Genomic DNA, 20,094 nt, shown 5'->3' with positions numbered 1-20,094 from the left:
GTGTGGCCTTCGGCTAGTTGCATGGGCCCAGGGTGCCCCTAGAAGAAGGGAATGGTAAACCACTTCTGTGTATTCTTTACCTAGAAAACCCTGCGAATGGTTGTCAGTTGTGTGACTTGATGCCACACAATTGTTATTGTATCAGAAAATGCATATCCTAGCAGTTGATATGAAACAAACCATGCTTTTGCCTTCTCATGGACGAAGGCTGAATAAGTTTTTTTCATATATAAATATTTGTGGTTATCACTGGGAAAACACTTGTTGGCCTTTTCATAAGTTGCATCATCTGTAGGTCTTTCTTAACCTTCATTAACTGAGGATTACATTCTATGAATAGAAATTATTCTTACCTAACAACGTTACAAAAATCTAACCACAAAACATGAAAGATGTCTACATACAAAGCACAGACCTTGCAAGTCTGGTCTGATGGCTTTTAGTGGAATTATACGTTGATTTCATGAGAACAAGGGTGAAAGGTAAAACTGGTCTGTCATACAGCAATGGTGTGGCATGTGCTTGAGTGAAACACATTTTGTCCAGTATACATCTTTCCTCACATCACATTTAAAATGGATTTTAGGAATGGGGTTTGGGAAACAATGGAAAGGATCAAGATGGTTTCTGAAGATGGTGATCTCACGCTCTTGAGTTTGCCTGAATTTCAGTACAATAATGATCTCTTTGTAGAGTCAGGCTGACTCAAGCATTCTTCAGTTTTCCTGCAAATATTCTTTAGAAAGAAATACCTAAGCTTGGCAAATATTATCTGGCCAAGATAAGGACACTATAAAACTCTTAGAATGCCTTGATAGTTAGATAGACTTTGAAATACAACTCTTACGGAGAGTTATTTCCCCCACTTGATCCATTCTACTTTCTCAATTTAGGGTGGATAGTTTTCATTTGTGGTCCTTGTAATTTTGCAGTTGTTGACTCAAGTCAGCAAGTGATTACAGTTAAAGAGCAGTGGGCCACTTTGGCTTGCTTGATTTTCAGTTGTGTGTATATAAAACTCATTTTAAGTGGTATCGATTAAACTTGTGCTCAGTTTTGTGAAGTAAAGGGAATGGCTCCATCGGGGGATGGGACTAGCCAAGATTGAAAAGTCTGTGCTCAAAAGATTTAGACTTGATTCTCAAATGGCAGCTCTATGACACAGGGCAAGCTTTTGAGGGGGAAAAAAGAGTGTCCAAATTAGAAATGATATGAGTTCTCCTGCTCAAGGGAAAATTTAATGTCCCTGCACAGGTTTTAGAAATGTTGGGAGCTGACTTATGGTGTAAACGTGTTATGTGCTGTCAAGTTGGAACCAAATTACACTGGCTCCAATGGTGCTTTCAAGATAAGTGCGATATGATACACAGTCCAGTCTCTGCTATAATAAAGTTAGTTTTCTTAAAAACTAACTTTATTATAGCTATAAAGAAATTAGTTTTCTTAAAAGCACACACACGTGGTGTCCCATGGAAGGAGTGGATCTACTTAGATTTACATAATTACATTATAAATTATATAATAAATTCCCCAACCTATAGCAAATATCTACTATGTACAATTCTTCATAAGCTAGTAGTGTTATTTAGTAATTGTTTTCTAATATTCTGTAACTGTTTTTAAATGATACTGATGATCTTTTGGAATGAGGATAACTGGTTGGGACCATTATGTAGCCGGTTTGTGGAATACAAGCCAAATTAGAGAGTATTAACATTAGTTGGGGAATTGCATGCCCCTGAATTAAATTCCCCAACAGGGCCTATGCCGTTTAGCCCTATTGCTTTTCTATGTCATAAATTCTGAGTTTTAGGTTGCCGTACTAAGTGTAAAAGTGACATACCTGGCAGAAGGGGCCTGGTGAACACCCAAGCCCCAAATGTTTGTAAGCAACCCATACCTTCACTTAGCAAATAAGCCAAATCCAATGGCAATTGTCATTCAAGGATGATTAATAATCATCATCATGTGCTGTCAAGTCAATTCTGACTTACAGCAGCCCTTTCCAGGGTTTTCTAGGTAAAGAATACTCAGAAATGGTTTACCATTCCCTTCTTCTGGGGGTGTCTTGGGACTGTGCAGCTTGCCCAAGGCCACACAGACTGGCTCTACTCACATGAGGCACAGTGGGGTATCAAACTCCCAAACTCTGGCTCTGCAGCCAGATACCTAAACCACTGAACCAGCCAGCCAGCTCAAGGATGACTACATGACCATTTTTCTCTTTGTACAGGAATATTTTGTTGGGGTTACCTTCAACATTTTTCTCTCACAAAATGGCACTGGCATTCTTCTACTTATTTTTTTAGAAAAAGGCAATTAAGTCCTTGTATTTGATTAATAGCTTTAGAGCCGCATTACCAGTGTGAAACAGAAGCTTCCCTCTATGCATGGCCTCTGGGACATTTCCCCCAGTGCTCTTCTCTAGTGGTTCCTACTTTATGAAATTATTACAGTTGGTGAACAATTAGTGCAGTCTTTCTAGACCAGTGGGGAGTGCTCATCCAGGGAGGTGTGTTACTATTTCAGGGGAGATGTGTTTAGAATGAAAAGAAAAATCAATATACATTTTTATTTGGAAGATATGAAAAAAAAAAACCCTACTAGTACTTGCTGCTTTATAGTATGCAATTTACTGCATTATCTTGTGATGCACAGTATCATTACAGTATTGCTACTGTATTGTTACAGTATCTTTATCTTTCTTTCTGTCTCAGTTAATCTGAAATGAATATAACTTTTGTTTTGGAAATGAAACAATTTCACACCTTAAATTTTCAACTGCTTTGATTTATTTTTAGCTGTTGTAGTTAAAAATTGAAATAAAGTTGTCAGGGAGGAAAATTTTAAAGGGGCTTACACTTATTTTGTGATGATCAAAAGGGGTCATAGATTTTTTTCAAAAAAATTGAGAACCATTATATTAGCACAGTTCAAAGGAAGATGTTTAATGACATATTAGGCAAAATCCTGTTGTGAAATGTAAGCAGAGTTGGTTCATTCTTTGTGGGTCAACAAAGATCCCCTGTGGTGATTTTTAGGGGCATGCATGAATGTTGGCTTGATGCTTCCACGTGCCTGGCCAAGAATCACAGTAGGACTCTTTATTTACCAGTGTAGAATGGACCAAAACCTATGTCTTTGCTTCCTATGCACTTTGTCCCAATCAAAATGGTAGCACCATTTACTGTTTGGCTTCAGTTAGCAAAATGTCTTGGGATCACCTTGGTTCAAATTATGCTGTACTTTCCCTCTCATAATGTTTTGGCCTTCTGATGCTCAGGAACACATTTAGACTTGTTAACTGACTCCTCGTAGCTAACTAATGGCATTGGGGGCTGTGTTTAATTTCCCCCCCTTTTTTTTCCTGAGAAAGGAAACATTATTCCCCTGTGAGGATGTGATTCTAACCTGTCTTTGACATGGAACAAGGCTAAGTCTCCACTGCCTGTGTCAGAATTTTATTGGTTTCATTCACAACGGAGCTGTGTAGCTTGCACTTAGGCTGCTTCGGTCAAAATTGATTCTTTGTGAGAGTGAGACTTCATATTAACACTATTACCTGTCTTCTGTGTCAGCCTTGTAAAATGCCCATTGCAACTTCACAAACAAGCTACTTTGCTGAACTTTCGATGGCCCACGACTGCAGTACAGACCGGGCATCTCTGTAACTAAATAAATGAAAAAAGAAAGTTACCACTGCCTTCCATTGGTAGCATGAAAGGAATGCCACTGGCAGAACCACTGGGCATAAAGTAATTCTGCAGGCATTACCTCAGCACTGAGCTGCAGGATTTCTTTTTATTTTCTTTTTCCCTCCTTAAAGATGCAAGGAGGAAAAGAAGAAATCCATATAAATGAGAGAGGCAAATGTCTCCATGCTGTCAGGACTGCGTGGGGTTCTTAGATTCCTGGTATTTTGTATAACATGGGTCAATAAAATGTTCTCCCAAGCTGGGGGCAGATTTCAAAGGCTGTTTTTGCTTGTCAGGGCTCTTATCTTAGCCCCCTCTGTTTCACAGGAAAAGAAGAAAAGATGAATGGCCGCTCTTGGAGACCTTCACTTTTAAAATAAACCAGAAGGCTTTGTTTCGCCATTAAACACACCAAAACTGGAACTACATTTCTAGCTGCTTCTGAGTGTGTTCTAGCATTTCCAGTAATCTGTGCAGCAATTTGAGAGTTCAGGGGACAGAATATTGACTCCGAGACCCACTAACACTGCACACCTCCACTGTATAATTTGCCACATAGTTCTCTCTCTTTGCAAAATACCAAAAGGTGAATTCTGCTATTAGCTCTACTGTATTTTCTTCTGATCTTGACTGGTTGAACTCATGAGCCATTTGTCATGGTTGGATGACAGAGTGCCCTTTAGCATGCCTCTCTGATGCCCGACTTAAGCCTGTTTGTCTATGGTGTGTAAGGAAGGCTTCCAGCTTATCTGGTGATCTTCAGCTGTCGTCTTTTTCTTCCTGCTGGAGAAAGAAAAAAAAAGATACAAACCCAACAAAGCCACCCAACCGTCTTGATCTGTTAGAACTCCTAGGCTGACCACAACCGTGGCATAGCCATGGTAAAGAGTGATCAGAGTTGTAGCTCACAATATCTGGAAATTATAGGTCCTGGTGCTCTACCACATTATAGTTTATTGCCCATCTTCAAAACTGAATGATGAGATGAACATACCAGTTTCAGCTTAGCAGCCTGGCCCTGCCCTGATTACTCGCTTACTCACCCCCATCATCTTCAAGATGCTCACTCCAACTGCCAGTTTGGGTAGAACTCCTTGTTACCCATAAGTAAATGTGGAAGATGAAGAGCTGGTGGGTGAGGAATGACACATAAGAAGGCAAATCAAATGGGCTTGAGCCAGCCTTCTATTTGTTGGTTATAATCATCTGACAGTTCCCTCTGAAGGAGAGGCCTGAAGAACATGCTAAGGGTCCTTGTACTGGTGTAGTTTCTTAGTTGAGATGAAATTGCTCCTATTGTGCTAGGCAGGCTAAACATTCAGAAGCCACATCTGCAAGAGCAGACGAAGAACAGACAGCAGGACTATTTTGTAGTTTTTCAAGTGTTGAGCTTTTTCGTTATGTCTTTCATACAATATTGCCAACATTCTTCAAAACAAGCAAGCAAGCAAATGAATGAATAAATAAACAAACCAGCCAACCAACCTGGTCCTATTATTGAAACTGTTTAAGAAAACCATAACTACATGGTTTTCTTTTGCTTGAAATTGCTAGCATCTGTTCCTCAGGAACAGGTTTTCTCAGGAAAACATACATCTGATGTATGTCAGGAAAATGTATGTCTGATATCGGTTGGCAAAAGGCCAAGTGATATTCACACAATGTGGGTACTTGAAATCTAATCACATTGAACCCCATATTCTCCATCAAGGTCACTTGCGGCATGGAAACTGAGGAGAAAAGCCAGATATATAGCTATCTGAAAAATAGTTGCATCATTTAGTTCTTAGGAGGTTTTCATACTTGGGTGACAACCTGGCCATGGAGGAGAAGAAGAGGGAAATAGAAAGTGTTTACATGGTATTCCCTGTGTTGTTCTAGAAAGGCTGTACTTGACCTACAGTGTGGATACTATTGAGATTGTGTTTATATAAGCTCAGTACAAAATGAATTCCTCATTTTTACTGTCACATGTGATAAATATTAGGTAAGGGAATAAAAACAGTGAAGAACATGCTACCCACTATCCCGTTCCTTAGGTTACACTGAATAAGTACTTTCGATCTGCTCCTCCCTGGTCAATGCACTAGTCTTGCTGCAGTTCTCAGGGGTGCATGCATGGACATGCTGTGAGAATTGAGGGTGTGGGAAGGCATGTAGTTTGTTTACCAGGGAGGAAGGGACTGAAAGTCACCATTTGGCTTATGCTAAGCAACAGGATTTTTTGGTCACTGTTAGTAAATAGGTTTGCTGAAAGCACTTTGGGATGTCTGTGTGGGAGCAGGTGGTGTGATGGGAAATAGGTTACAGAGAACTATAATGGCTCAGATTTATTTAATTTTTTTAAACAAAGCAGTAGTTGCTTCATTACTAATTGGGCATGATAAACAAACAAACAAACAAATACAGCTAGCCATTGTTACCCCATTAAATTTACTGAAAAAATTAGTTGGTGGTGATGTTTGTTGCTTTCCTACCAAAACATGGTGTGGCTCACTTCTTCAAATCCTATGGGTGTATTTCATTTGCAGTTGCTTGTTCATATTGGAACCCACAAGCAGACAGACTAGGCTAGCTCTGTCCCCCTTCATCCTGGCTCTCATGTGTGGAGAGCTAAATCTAAAGAGGAGAGAAGGACCTGTGGGTGGAGAAATTTCATGTATTCAGAAAACTTGATTTTCAGGTCTCCTAATTACATGGAAACCCACCTCACGAGACTGCTGTCCTCTTCGGTTCTTGCTCTTTATGGAGATAGCTGCCGCAGAGTGGAGTGAGGTTTGCCCACTCCCTTTACTCATGGGTTAAGATTAATCCTTTCATTGAATGCTGAAGAGGGCTCAGCTCTCTCTGATTATACCTTTTCATAGCAGTCTGCTCTGGTGTTGGTTTGTAATTTATTCCATCTTGCTTCACTAGCTGGATTGGTTGGTCTCTTTGCCCTATGCCCAACCTCTGCCATTAATGGAGTCATCTGAAAGCTTCTGCAGAAACTAAACACTGTAGCATTAGGAACACACAGGCTCTTTCATGGTTTTCCTGTGGCTCACACTGAGGTTTGGAATGCTGAATTGCAATGTCTTCATCTTAATCAACTAACCTCAAGTCAGCGCGCCAAGCATAAAACTTGGCACATTACAAATCTCAATGCCTGATTCATATATTCTGTGGAATGTTAGGCTAACACCATAGAAACAATAGACATGGTACCTTTAAGGCTCTATACAACTTCCTCTAACACCATGCAGACCTTGGAGACACAGTGGGCTGCCAATGTCTCTTGAAATCTTAATGTAAACTGTGCTCTGTAGGTATGAGTGTTTTCCAGAACTAGTCATCTTTTCTGGCTACCTTTCTCTCTTTCTCTCTCTCTCAAAGGTGGGCCTCACCAGCCCAGTAAAACAAAGCAACAGCCAAAGTCAGCTTTCACTCCTCCCGTGATCTTCATCGCCAAACAAAAGAAAAACAAACCAAAATGTACTTCGGGTGGTGTTCTCTGAGCAAAGCAAGGAGGGCTGTGTGCAGCCGTAACTATTTGTATCGGATCAACGATATGTATGTTAAAAATATGGAAGCAGTCTCACAGTACATTGTGGCTTTGCCACCAACAGACCTGTAAGGCTTCTCAACTACTATTGTTTGAACAGCTGTTTTGTCTGCTATCACTTTTAAAGGTTTAACAACAACAACAAGAATATCACAATATTCTCCAATACTGTGTTTTAGCCACCAGGTTTGCGTTCCCTAGCTCTTTCCTTTTTGAATGGTCATTGACACCGAAAAGAGGGCTTCCACTCTGACTCTCCACACCATCAGTTCTGAAGTTGTTCTTTAGACTCCCATTTATTTGTGTTAATCACCTGGCTTTTGGGGGCAAGAAGGATATATTAATTCATTTACTATCAAAGACAGGGGATGTCCAGCAGGAGATAGCAGGGAGGCCAGCATTCGGAAAGATAAATGCTACTGGAAAGCACCAGATGGGGCACACCAAACAAACAAGGTAAACTTTCCTTGTGAAGGTCTTTGGGGTTTGGCCTCAAGTTCTGAAACATCTGACAGCTAGGCTGAAGATTATTGCAATTGAAGAGACTGCATAATCCTAATACGCCCTTTTATTGTTCATGAAAAACACAATCAAGTTTCTAAAGGTGATAAATTTGCATCCATAATTCTGAAACAGATGTGTGTGTAACATGTGCCTGCAGCTGCTTAGCATCTCCTTTCAGTCAGGGGGCATCTAAGCTCATGTGCATGTTTACCTATCCATCTCCTGTTTTTGTGCTGAGTGTACACTGAAATACTACTGTGTGACTGATTTCGCCATTTAACTTAATGCATGTATAGGCGCCTTCAGAATCAATATATCATACCACTGCCTTAATTGGAGTGAAATATTTCTCAATACCAGAAACCTGTAAAGTAATACCACAGAAACTGCCTCTGAGCACACTTCATGCATTTGAGGACAGGGCATTACAATGAAGTTTGTCTCTTTTAGAACACTTGGCAGGGTGTGTCGTGTGCTCTCTTCTTGGGCCTGTATGTTTATCTTTCTTTCTTTGTTCATGTCTGAAGCACCACTATACAATTAAGAAATGTTTCAAATATACAGGCAACATCAAACACCAAACCTTCCATAATATACAATGAAGGACATGGACTACACTGAGCTAGGTATGAAATGGTCTGATCTTTTCTTGACTTGCAAAAAAACCTGTGTCTGTGTAAAATGCCAATTTTCTTAGGTTTTCCTTGGTTCTGCCAACTTCAGTCAGTATCCTAGCAAGTGACTTCCAATCAACCCGGTGTATGACTGGGGGCTAGACTTTCCTGGAGATCCATCAATTTTTAAGAGGTGGGTAGTTCTTTCCTTCCACACGGCCTGGCATTCTCTGCTGTTTCTTCAGAATTCACAGATGTTCTGAAAAAAAATTCTTGAAGTGTACAGAGATGCAAGTACTTGTCTGTATGTGTGAATACAAAGGTGAGACCAGTGATGGGGGCATCATGGTTTCCTGAATTACTTGGGAATGATACATTCTTGGACGATGTGTGATAGGCAAGTTCTCCAACAGCTCAGAAGAGGTCAGGGCTGTTTCACATCATGACCCCCCCCCTCAAATCTTGGCAAAAGAAGTAAAAAATATTTTAATGTAAAGAATGGCATGTAAAAAAATTTAAAAAACTAGAATGCATAATAGTAAAGCAGATTTAGCTAAAGAGACTACCCACATGAGGTAAAGTCTGGGTCAAATGGCCCCACTGCCTCCCCCTCCCCATGGCCTGCTGGTGGGGTCTTTGTTCTTCTTGAACCACATCAATGAACTGTGTTCATGTGCACTTTATCATTCTTTGGGTTACCTATACTGATATAGACTGTTTTCCCTATTTAAGAGGTCCAAGGACATGTCTGTCTCACTACATGGTTGGGATTTCCTGCTACTAGTTTCCTAGCTGGGCTCCAAGTCTAGGGTTGTGATTGGTTGAGGACCTACTCCATTCCACTGCTGTGTGCAAGAGAGTGCTTGATATTCTTCTGCATCATTTTGCAATTCTTTGTGGCATGAGTTTCCTCTTGAAGAATCAGGGATGGTGATAGTGGCTATACTGTGAACTAGGATCTCTCGCATAGCCATGCTCAGAGCTTAGGGTGTACAGACAGCTCTTTGGGTTTCTCCAAAGTTAGTCCTCCCTGTCTCTGTGCTTAGTGGTATTCTTCTGAAATCTGTTCTTCCATTTCCTAGTTCTTTGAATATGCTCAGAAGTATTCTGCAGTGGGAGTTCTTACATACAATCACAAAATTGATGAGAATCTTTTCATTCTTAAGTTATTGTAAAATTAAAATGACTTGTGTGCAAATTTACCAAAACAGTAATTAAGCAATCAGCTATAACACCAGCTAATCCAACATTATCTTGCATAGTTTACCTCCCACACACATTGCTGCAACCAGAGTTTTCTTAACAGAAATATGGGCGCCACCTCTTGCCTGCTGAAAACCACCTCAAAGTCTTCTTGTCTGAATTTCCTGTCATGTTTTAAAGATTGGTTCTAAGGTGAAAACTACAAAACACACGAAGCATACATCTAGACTGCTGAAAACAGCAGCTACAGATTTAATACTTATTTGTCCTTCTCTAACCCAGAGCCGGGGGATTATTGCCAACATTTTGCATTACTGTTCCCACAGTTCTGTATCATAGGCCATGTTGAGTACTCTATTTATCTACTGTCACTGTATTTATAGAAATGAACTCTCCTTTTAATAAGCAACCATAACTGCTACAAAAAGAAGGAATACACTCCAACATTTCCCCACAGCATACTCATTTCCATAAGTTTTTAAGTATTGCTGAAACCATAAAGTATATATGGGGCACTGACAGAATAATCCAATGTGTGTTTACTCACAAGTAAGTTCCACTAAGTTTGGTGGGGCTTACTGTCTACTAAGTGGGAGACAGAGCTTGGGTTTTCTGTTTACTTGCTTGTTCCTGCTGAGGTTTAACAGTTTGATTACTTCTGGGTAAATATTTCTGACAGGTTTGGGAGAAACCTGGAGGAATTGTTAAATACAGTTTTGTACTATGCAATAAGTATTTGTAAGGATCATTACTAAAGAAACAAGCAAAGCTAGAATTTATCCAGCTGAGTAAATTGTAATAGCTGAGAGAGCAATCCCAGGATTGGCTAACCCTGGGATAAAGCAAGCAGACCTAGCACATACACTCTGTGGTGATGTGGGTTGGTGTCGTTGTGGATTGCTGTCGTCGTGTTGTTGTGCTGGAGTATCCTGGAAGAAGCCATGTCTTCGTGCTGTATATTGGAAGAAGAATTCTGCCTACTGGACTGAACGTATGGTATTTGACTGCTGAACTAATTTACAAGGACTTTGACCTGATTTATGCATTGAACTCTGTGGAAACTGCTGTGTATGACTTTGGGACTGGAAACAAGGACTAAGCTGTACATGTATGTATATATCCTGTAAATAATACAACTATTCTGCTATCAACACTGCTTTATTGCTTGGCGTCTTCATCTCTCTGGGGAATTCTACTGGTTAGCGCCACCTAGTGCCTCCTGGTAATACCGCAACTCTGTCAATTTCTTCACTCAGCGTGTTGTTAGTCTGTGGAACTCCTTGCCACAAGATGTGGTGATAGCATCTGGCCTAGATGACTTTAAAAGGGAATTGGACAGATTTCTGGAGGAAAAGTCCATCACCGGTTACTAGTCATGTTGGAGATGTATAATCTCCAGGCTTAAAAGGAAGGTACCTCCAAATGCCAGATGCAGGAGAGGGATATCAGGAGACAGTTATCTAGTTGTCTTGTGTGCTCCCATCTGGTGGGGCCACTGTGACTAGATGGGCCCTTGGCCTGATCCAGCAGGGCTTTTCTTATGTTCTTATTGTTCTAGCCAATTACATTTTCCCAGCCAACAAACTATAGCAAGTATGGGGAACATGTGCCTCTCTAGATATTACTGGACTTCACTCCTTATCATCCCTGCCAGTGTAACTAATTGTGGGGGATGAAGGGCCACATATTTTCCCCCTCTGCCTTTGATTTGGATATAGCCTAAGAAGAGACAGTGAATCCTGTGGACTACAAATTGCTGGGTAGCCCAGTGGTTTAGATCTCTGTCTGCGGAGCCAGAGGTTGGGAATCTGATTCACTACTGTGCCTCCTTGATAGGGACTAGACTCAGTAATCCATACGGTCCTTCCCAAGTCTGCAGTCCTACGTTTATTATTATTATCATAATTTAAGTTCCATTGCTTTTATATAACTCACTGAGTTGTAGCACAGGGGTTTGGATTCCTCACTGTTCCTCCTGGGAGAAGAGCCAGCCTGTGTAACCTTGGCAAGCTGCACAGTTTGAGAGCACTCCCAGAAGAAGGGAATGGTGAACTACATCTAAGGAATCTGTACCTAGAAAACCCATAAAGCCATTATTGACTTTATGGAACACAATTATTAATATTGTTACTCAAAGTATGACTAATTTTAGATTAGTGTCTGATTTCTAGGGAAATCCCACACAATTTGTTGAGGTGATCTACTAAACAGGAAACGCCTTATCAATTTGGGTTTCTTCATTTCAGCTATGAAATGATATTTATACACAATGACAATCTTTTGAGAGGGAATGGCTATGATTGAAGACCAGCTATGCATTTGAATTTTTTAACTTGTATACAAGTTAACAATTCATTTGCTATGGATCATAAGTCAGTTCTTTGAGATTTATTTTTGCAAGTGCATGCATGGGTACAGTTTCAGGTGATGACCTGAATGTCTGAAAGAGCTCTTGCAGGGCAAATGGCTGAGAGAGTGATTTCACAGAACTTCACATTGCATCAGCTATGAGATTATTTTCCAATGCAAGCAGTTCCTAACTTGCAGCCAAATGCATTAAGTGATGAAACTTTGAGAGGTGTGCATTCCTGTGTCAATCAGGCCCCACTGCTTATCTTTATTTATTTATTAACATAAGAAAGTTCAGCTTTGGTCTTCAGATGAACATTTTTCCTGAGCAGTTTACATGTCATCAGTCAAAATATTTGCAATCAAAATGCTGCCTCACACAAAGAAATCAGAATGGGAGGGGTAGAGGAAAAAAGTGCAAATTCAGATATTTGCTCTTAAAGTTAAATAGTAGATTTTTTATGATAACCATGTGGAAACACTTCAGAGAGAGGTGGGGGTCAAAGAAGCTGGGTCTTTTAGAATAAATGATGAAATTGCCCAGCTTGTCATCCCTCCTTATTAATGATGGGTGACAAGAAATAGAGGAAATTCAAATAAGAGACCTTTCAGTCTGAGGACAATGGTGATGTCCAAAATCTTGTTGGTCATTTGTACTTACTTACTTACTTACTTACTTATACCCCACCTATCTAGACACAAGTCTACTCTGGGTGGTTAACAATAAAAATAGAATTAAAACAGTATAATAAAATAAAAAGCAACAATAGTAATATGGTTCGGGGGGGGGGGAAATAAAAATAGTCAAGTGATGACATGAGGTAAAGCCTGCCTAAAGAGCCAGGTCTTAAGTTGGCTCTTAAAAACACACAGTGAGGGAGCCAGAGAGATCTCTGAGGGCAAACTGTTCCAAAGGCGAGGGGCTACTGCTGAGAACTTCCTGTTTCTTGTTCTTTCTCGGCGTTAGGCCCCTCAGCCACCCTTCCTGGCTAGAATGAGTGATCTGGGCAGATCTAGGTGGGAGGAGGGGTTCCGCTAGATATCAAGGTCCTAAACCGTTTAGGGCTTTATATGTAATCATTAACACTTTGAAATCAATGCGGAAATGAACGGGCAGCCAATGCAAGGCAGCCAGAGTGGGGAAAATATGCTGATATTTTTGCATCCCATTGAGAAGTCTGGCTGCCACATTCTGCACCATTTGAAGCTTCTGCATCAATCTCAAAGGTAGCCCCACGTAGAGTGCATTCCAGTAGTCTAACCTTGGGATTACAAGTGCATGGACCAGAGTGGTGAGTGCCCCAACATCAAGATAGGGACGCAGCTGGGCAATCCGTCACAGATGGAAATAGACAGAGTGGACCACTGACGCCACCTGGGTTTCCATGATGAGCGCCAGATCCAGATGGACCCCCCCAAGCTGTGAACCTCACTCTTTGTGGTAAGAGTTATTCCCCCAAAAGAGAAGGAGTTTCCCAAACCACCGATAGAGGGGCCACCCACCCTCAGGACTTCTGTCTTGTCTGGATTCAGCTTCAGTCCATTCGTCTGCATCCATTGCAGTACAGCCTCCAGGCAGTGCTGAAGGGACGGAACGGCATCCACTGTTGTTGGAGAAAAGGAGATGTAGAGCTGGGTGTCATCAGTGTACTGATGGCACGACACCCCACACGCCCTGATGACCCCACCCAGTGGCCTCATGTAGATATTAAACAGCATTGGGGAGAAAATTGAACCCTGCGGAATTCCACAATTGAGATTCCACAGGGCCGAAACACTCTCCCTGAGCTGTACTCTCTGAGGATGGTCCTCCAAGAAGGATTGGAGACAGGCAGGTGCCAGACCACTGATTCCCAGCTCGGAGAGCCTCCCCAGGAGGATAGCATGATCGATGGTATCAAAGGTGGCTATCAAGGAGGACCAACAAGGACATTTTGCCCCTGTCAGCCTCCCTCAGAAGGTCATCAAACAGGGCAACCAATGCCATTTCCGTACCGTGGCACGGCCTGAAGCCCGACTGGAACGGATCCAGGGCTTTGGTTTCATCCAAAAGAGCCTGAAGCTGGTCAGCCACCATCCTCTCTACCACTTTGCTAAGGAAAGAAAAATTGGCGACGGGCTTATAATTGCCAATATTGTCCGCTGCCAAACTTGGTTTCTTCCTTATGGGTCTAATGAGTGTCTCCTTGAGGGAAACACTTGCCCTTCTGGAGAGACCCATTAATTATTGCTGTGTGACCATGGCCTCAGTCAGCTTGACTTAGACACAACCTGATTTTCCAGAAAAGCAGCAGAATCCATGATCTCTCGTTTTCCTAATCTTTTGACACAAGAGTTGTAAATCAAGGGGAATGATAAGTTCTGGGAGTTGCCAATGCTAAAATATTTCAGTAAAGCAATGGAAAGCAACACAAAGTGTACTGCTTTTATACCACTTATACTGCTTAAAGTCTCTCTGGGCAGTTCATAATTTAATTATGTAGGCTACACATTGCCCCCTCCTCAGTGAGCTGGGTACTCAGTTTACTGACCTCAGAAGCATGAAAAGTTGAGTCAAACTTTGGCCAGCTACCCAAGCCTAAGTGAGACTGAACTCAGGTCATGAGCATTACTTCAGTTTAGCCACTTCACTATGAGGCGCTTAGTACCATCTTGTATGATAACACTGCTCAGAGGTGCAGGCAAATGGGTCCCAAAGAAGGAAAGAAGCAGTCAGGAGTAGTATTTGAATCATCCTTGAGAGAAATGAACTTTTTCTTATTTCCCTACCCTGGAGATCCCTCCTAATAGACATCTCTGCCCAGTTTACTTTGTGTTCCCAGAATGCCATGCTGGTTGAGACTATTTAGTGAGAGAGCCAGACCTTTGGATATGTTGTTGTTGTTGTTGTTGTTGTTGTTGTTGAATCTCTTTTCACTTGGGTGCAAAAAACTGATGCTGAAGATTCTGCTATTGAACATATGACAGCAAATGTGCTGTTGAAATAATGTATTCGTTACATTTATATCATGTCTTTTGAACTGAAGGTTTCTCCCTTTTTAATCTTCACAAAGGCATACATGAAATTAAATTACAAATCTTTCACTACACAGTGTACAGATAAGTAGACATATTTTTTTGGCCAGGAAGCAGGGTTTTTCAAATACCCACATGAGAGTTGTTTATTTTAAATTGATTCTGGATCTGGGTTGTTTTTTAAAAACAAACAAACAAACAAACTCATTTTGATATGTGTGATTGCCTGTGCCAGAATAAATAGTGTCTGTGGGGGTCTGTGGGGTTTGCCAAGTTTTGGGATACCCTGCAGTCCAAACTCTTCCTTCCTTTCCTATCTCACAAGGTATGATTAAGGTGAAGAATTAAATTCTCAGTACAGAGAAAAAACTGAGAAAACCAGGACCTGGAGCGCCAGAGTGCCAATATACCAGGCAGCTTATGACCAGACTAAAAATTGTTCCCTCAGGACTCACCTACCAACACAAAATCCACATGACATTAAACCGATTTTTCAGAACCCTAAACAGCTCCTGATTTAACTCAACAGTGCAGTCACATTCTTAATTAAGTGAAAATAGATACAGTCAGCAGACTGGGGGACTCTTCACATCATGCTGAAATTCCAATTATTAAATAGGCTTGAACATGGTTATAATTTCACACTTAACATTTTGCAAGGGCAATTAAAATTACGGATGCAATTCATGATGCCAGTGACAGTGCACAATTCCCAACTCACAATACCTGAAGGTACAACCAATCAATTAGGTATCTGAACGCTATCGTTTGTGTCCACAATTAATTATGAGCAGGAAAATGGAAAGATGAGTCAAAACCTTTGCCTAAACTATCACAAGTATTATTTTATGTTATTCATCTTTGATTAAGTATTAATTATGTGCTCTGAGAAGCCATTTCCTTTTTGAGATGAAACATTTCCTTTGAGGTATATCCAACTTAAATATGAAAGGGAAATACAAAAATTCACATATAACCATTAGTCTAGAAACAAATGGGTGTTTTGTATTATATTTATATATACATGCTTATATATACGTGTATATCTATGTACAGTATCTATTTTGAAAAAAAACATGATTTATAAACATCTAAGAATTTCCTGTACTGCATTTTCATGTCACTAAAGTGATTAACTTTGATTAAATTCATCAAAATTTGAGTGTTTTTTAAAAAAGGAAATGGAGGGAGGGGAAACACATAGACACAGACATGCAACAGAGTAATTTTTATCATTTTGAAGAATAATTTTCAGGTCTTTGTGTTGCCTTTTCATACACATGCCTTAAAACCTATCTTTTGAGGTAAGGGCACCTAACCACACCAATATAAGGGCAAACAGATTGCTGCCCAACCTTTATGTATCTTTCTAGAAGCATTCAATTTGAAATGCTTCCATGTTGGTGTTGATATTGTGCTTTTCTGGATCCAATTTGTGGATCCAGAATTTGTGGGACTTCCATTCCCACAAATCGGATATGACATTGTCTGGAGATTACATAACATCATGAGAAATTTTTTCTGGCAAAATTATTTGCCCACCTCCAGCCCAGAATACACAAGAGCAAGGGAAGCAGGAGACAGTTGCTATGACTTTTGGCAGTGACACCTCTTCATCAACAAGAAAAGGGAAACCAAAGATGGGCTGGGAAGACAAAGATAGACACTCATGCCAAATCTTTGGCAGAGCATGGAGGAAAGGTAGCCAGTATACTAGCACTTGCTCAGGTGATGGAGATCAGGCCTATCCAGCACTCAGTAGGCCAGGCCTCTGGCCCAGATATTGTGCTGGCCAGGTTTTCTGGGAGTTGCAGTTCAAGAACACCTTTGATTACCCAAAGTTGGGTACCACTGGTCTAGATGGAGGGTTGTCCATCTAGATTGAAGGGCTGCTCTGCTTGTAATTACTTCTTGTGTTATTTTCACACCATGAATTATAAAGTTGATTTGGAAACCATTATATTGTGCTGCTTGCCCCAGAAGCCAAAATTGCTAATTATCGCTCTGGGTAGAAGAAATAATTTGCTCCTGATTTTTCAGTGTGAACTCATCAAATTTGATGTTGCTGAATATATAGGTGAATTGCAATGCACTTGCATACTGAAAGCCACACTTTTTAGACGGTTGTGGATTGGTTTGGAATTCAAAATAGTTAGGTGGTCTAGCTCAGTGGACTGGAGTGACTGGGGTTGTTGCCCTGCCACCCCTGCAGCCTTGGGCAAGCTGCATGCTTGCAAAATGCCTATAGAAGGAGTTGCTGATAAACCATTTCTCACTACTTTTCTATCTAGAAAATTTTGGGTTGATTGCCGTAAGTCAGAATGTATTCTGTGAGGGGATGATTTAAAGGTGCATATAAAACTATGTTTTCCCTGTAGTGATGTATGAAAGTGAGAGCTGGACCATAAAGAAAGCTGACCGCCGAAGAATTGATGCTTTTGAATTGTGGTGCTGGAGGAGGCTCTTGAGAGTCCCCTGGACTGCAAGGAGATCAAATCTATCAATTCTAAAGGAAATCAAGCCTGAGTGCTCACTGGAAGGACAGATCCTGAAGCTGAGGCTCTAATACTTTGGCCATCTCATGAGAAGAGAAGACTCCTTGGAAAAGACCTTGATGTAAGGAAAGTGTGATGGCAAGAGGAGAAGGGGACGATAGAGGATGAGATGGTTGGACAGTGTCATTGAAGCTACCAGAATGAATTTGACACAACTCCGGGAGGCAGTGGAAGATAGGAGGGCCTGGCGTGCTCTGGTTCATGGGGTCACGAAGAGTCAGAAACGACTAAACAACAAAACGACGATAAAACTATGTGCATTCGTTAAAAAATACCAAAAAATGTGTACATTCTTTGTGCAGACTTTTCTGGATAAAAAGCCTGGTGCAAATAGAAGCTGAAATGAACCTGTAGTGAAAAAAATCAGAAATGCAGCAAAACCTTAATGTGAAGATTCACTTACCCCTAGATATAAATTGGTGGCATCTACACATTTCCCATAATATTCTTCTTTATGCCAGTGTTAGGCCACAGATATAACCTTGCATTTGCATACATCTAAAGATATAGGCATTATATCTGGCCATAGATTTGTTTATCTAAGGCCAATATTGTTCCCCAAGACTAACTGGTAGGAGCCTTGTGGACCCTCAGAAATTGCCTACTCCCTGAACAAAAACAGAAATAAAAAAACACCAGCGAACTGGATACACCAGGAATCAAACCTGAAACTTAATGGATACAAAACATGTGTCACTAAGCAATTTCCCCTTTCCTGTAACCTGCATTCTGATTATAGCAACCCAGATAGGGAACTCTTACATTAAAATTTCATCTGAGTATATCCTTGCCCGTGTATGAAATACAGATATTTTCTGCTGTCAGTGGAAAGGAGTCACACAGAGAAGCAGGAGGAATGAGAGGAAGAGGATTGCCATCATCACCATCATCATCGTTGTTGCTATTCAGCCTGTAACTTGAATCTAGAAGCTATTTTTATCTGTTCCTGTCTAGTTCTATGTGTGAGCCCAAGTTCTTTGTTCTGTAGACTATAATATTCGAAGGCCAGTAAACAATTGTTCCAGTTTTTGCTGTCAGGGGGATACAGAAGGCCTTACTCCTCCTTTTTTTCTGACAGTACCATGGAAAAGGACAGTTATATGCAGGGCCTACTTATATTCAGATATTTACTTCTATTATCAACAGGATAGTGTTTCCTTGTGGCACAAATTAGGGAACAGGACTTGTGTAAGAACAGTAAAAATCTTGACATAGGCGAATTTTACACTCTGAACTGCCTTTCCAAAATAAGCTGCAGAAACTGGCAAATGGAAAGACCATCAAATAAAAGCAAGAGTTTGTTTTTGGATTTGGTTCATGTTCACTTTTTAAAACATCCTGTATTGAGGTCATGCCCATCATTGTGCTTAAGATATCTAATTTCAGATGTCAAACTGAAATCATAAACACTTTTGTCATGCACTTTCTGAACATGCTTGCTGGCTTCCTTTTCTGGAGGCACTGACAACATCTTAATCACATTTTGCCTGGCTACATATCACTGGTTGATTTGGATCCTAAGTTCCTTGATTGTTAGCTAAGTGAGGCTGTAGTGTGATTATGCCACAGTCTAGTAAGGTGGTGGCGATGTTTTAGTGGGTGGAGGATGTGAATCGCATTTCTACGTGCAGTTCATGATGTTCCATGAAATCTCTTATGATGGGAAAACCTGTACAAAAATGTAAAGTTTTCTGTTTTCGTGATGTAGTGATTTCTAGCCTAGTCTATTAAACCTGGAAGAAGGAAAAGATGAAGGAAAAAAGGGTTTCTCTGCCACTTCAACTCTGCTGCATTTCATTGGGGATATTTCAGGATCTATTGCTGTAAGCAAAAAAAAGTCATCACTGGGAACTTCAGGTCACAAATAATTGCCTAGCTTTTGCATATTGTTTTATGAGTAGAGCTCCACAGAGTCTGTTGACCTGATGGAAGTGATATTTTGGGCGATTTGCCCTTAGGCTACCACAAGTACCTTTTTAAAAAGGAACTCATTGTAGTCTTTCCCTACCAGCATTCTTATTACTTAGTTTTAATTGGGAACACTAGCTGTGAGCCATCCTTCCAGCCTTTGCTACTTCTGCTAGCCCTACACTCTCTTTCATTCAAAATGGATGTAGACAAGCTATATATAACCATTGGTTAGCATATCATTTTTCCTGCCTCATTGAATTCTGTTGTCAAAAATCTGTTGCATAAGTTAACCCTCATAAGGGTGACAACATCACAGGCAGGGGGAGATTTAAAGACGTCCTTCTTCTGTCCTGTGGCTTACCTGATTTGAAAGTATTCAATTTAATTGTGCAGAAACTTGGGTGCTCTGGGACAGAAGGAAGAAATTTCTAATTGTCACAAAAAGTCTCTCCTGCCCATAACAACTTTAGACAGCAGAAATTTTTGCCATCACTTTTCTGCAGGTGTAATTCACACAACAGGATTTTGTGTACTGTGTGCCTCCATGTTATATTTAGAGCTTGAAAAGCTTTAAAAAATAATTCTTCATTATTTGTCATTCTTCTTCTTCTTCTTCTTCTTCTTCTTCTTCTTCTTCTTCTTCTTCTTCTTCTTCTTCTTCTTCTTCTTCTTCTTCGCAAAGTGTTCAGTGCCTTTCTGACAGC

At 40.6% G+C, this 20,094-nt stretch overlaps 1 long non-coding RNA gene across 1 annotated transcript in view; it reads right to left on the bottom strand.

Moving 5' to 3' along the window:
- Window positions 1-20,094, bottom strand: part of LOC144588384 (uncharacterized) — a 47,374-nt gene that overhangs the window by 14,584 nt on the left and 12,696 nt on the right. The window contains exon 2 of the long non-coding RNA XR_013543918.1: window positions 1-20,094. This exon is cut by the window's left edge and continues 14,584 nt beyond it. This is a non-coding gene — a long non-coding RNA (uncharacterized LOC144588384).

This window comes from Pogona vitticeps, chromosome 3 (genome assembly GCF_051106095.1).
Source record: "Pogona vitticeps strain Pit_001003342236 chromosome 3, PviZW2.1, whole genome shotgun sequence".
Lineage (NCBI taxonomy): Eukaryota > Metazoa > Chordata > Lepidosauria > Squamata > Agamidae > Pogona > Pogona vitticeps.
This window is presented reverse-complemented; position numbering and strand designations above follow the sequence as displayed.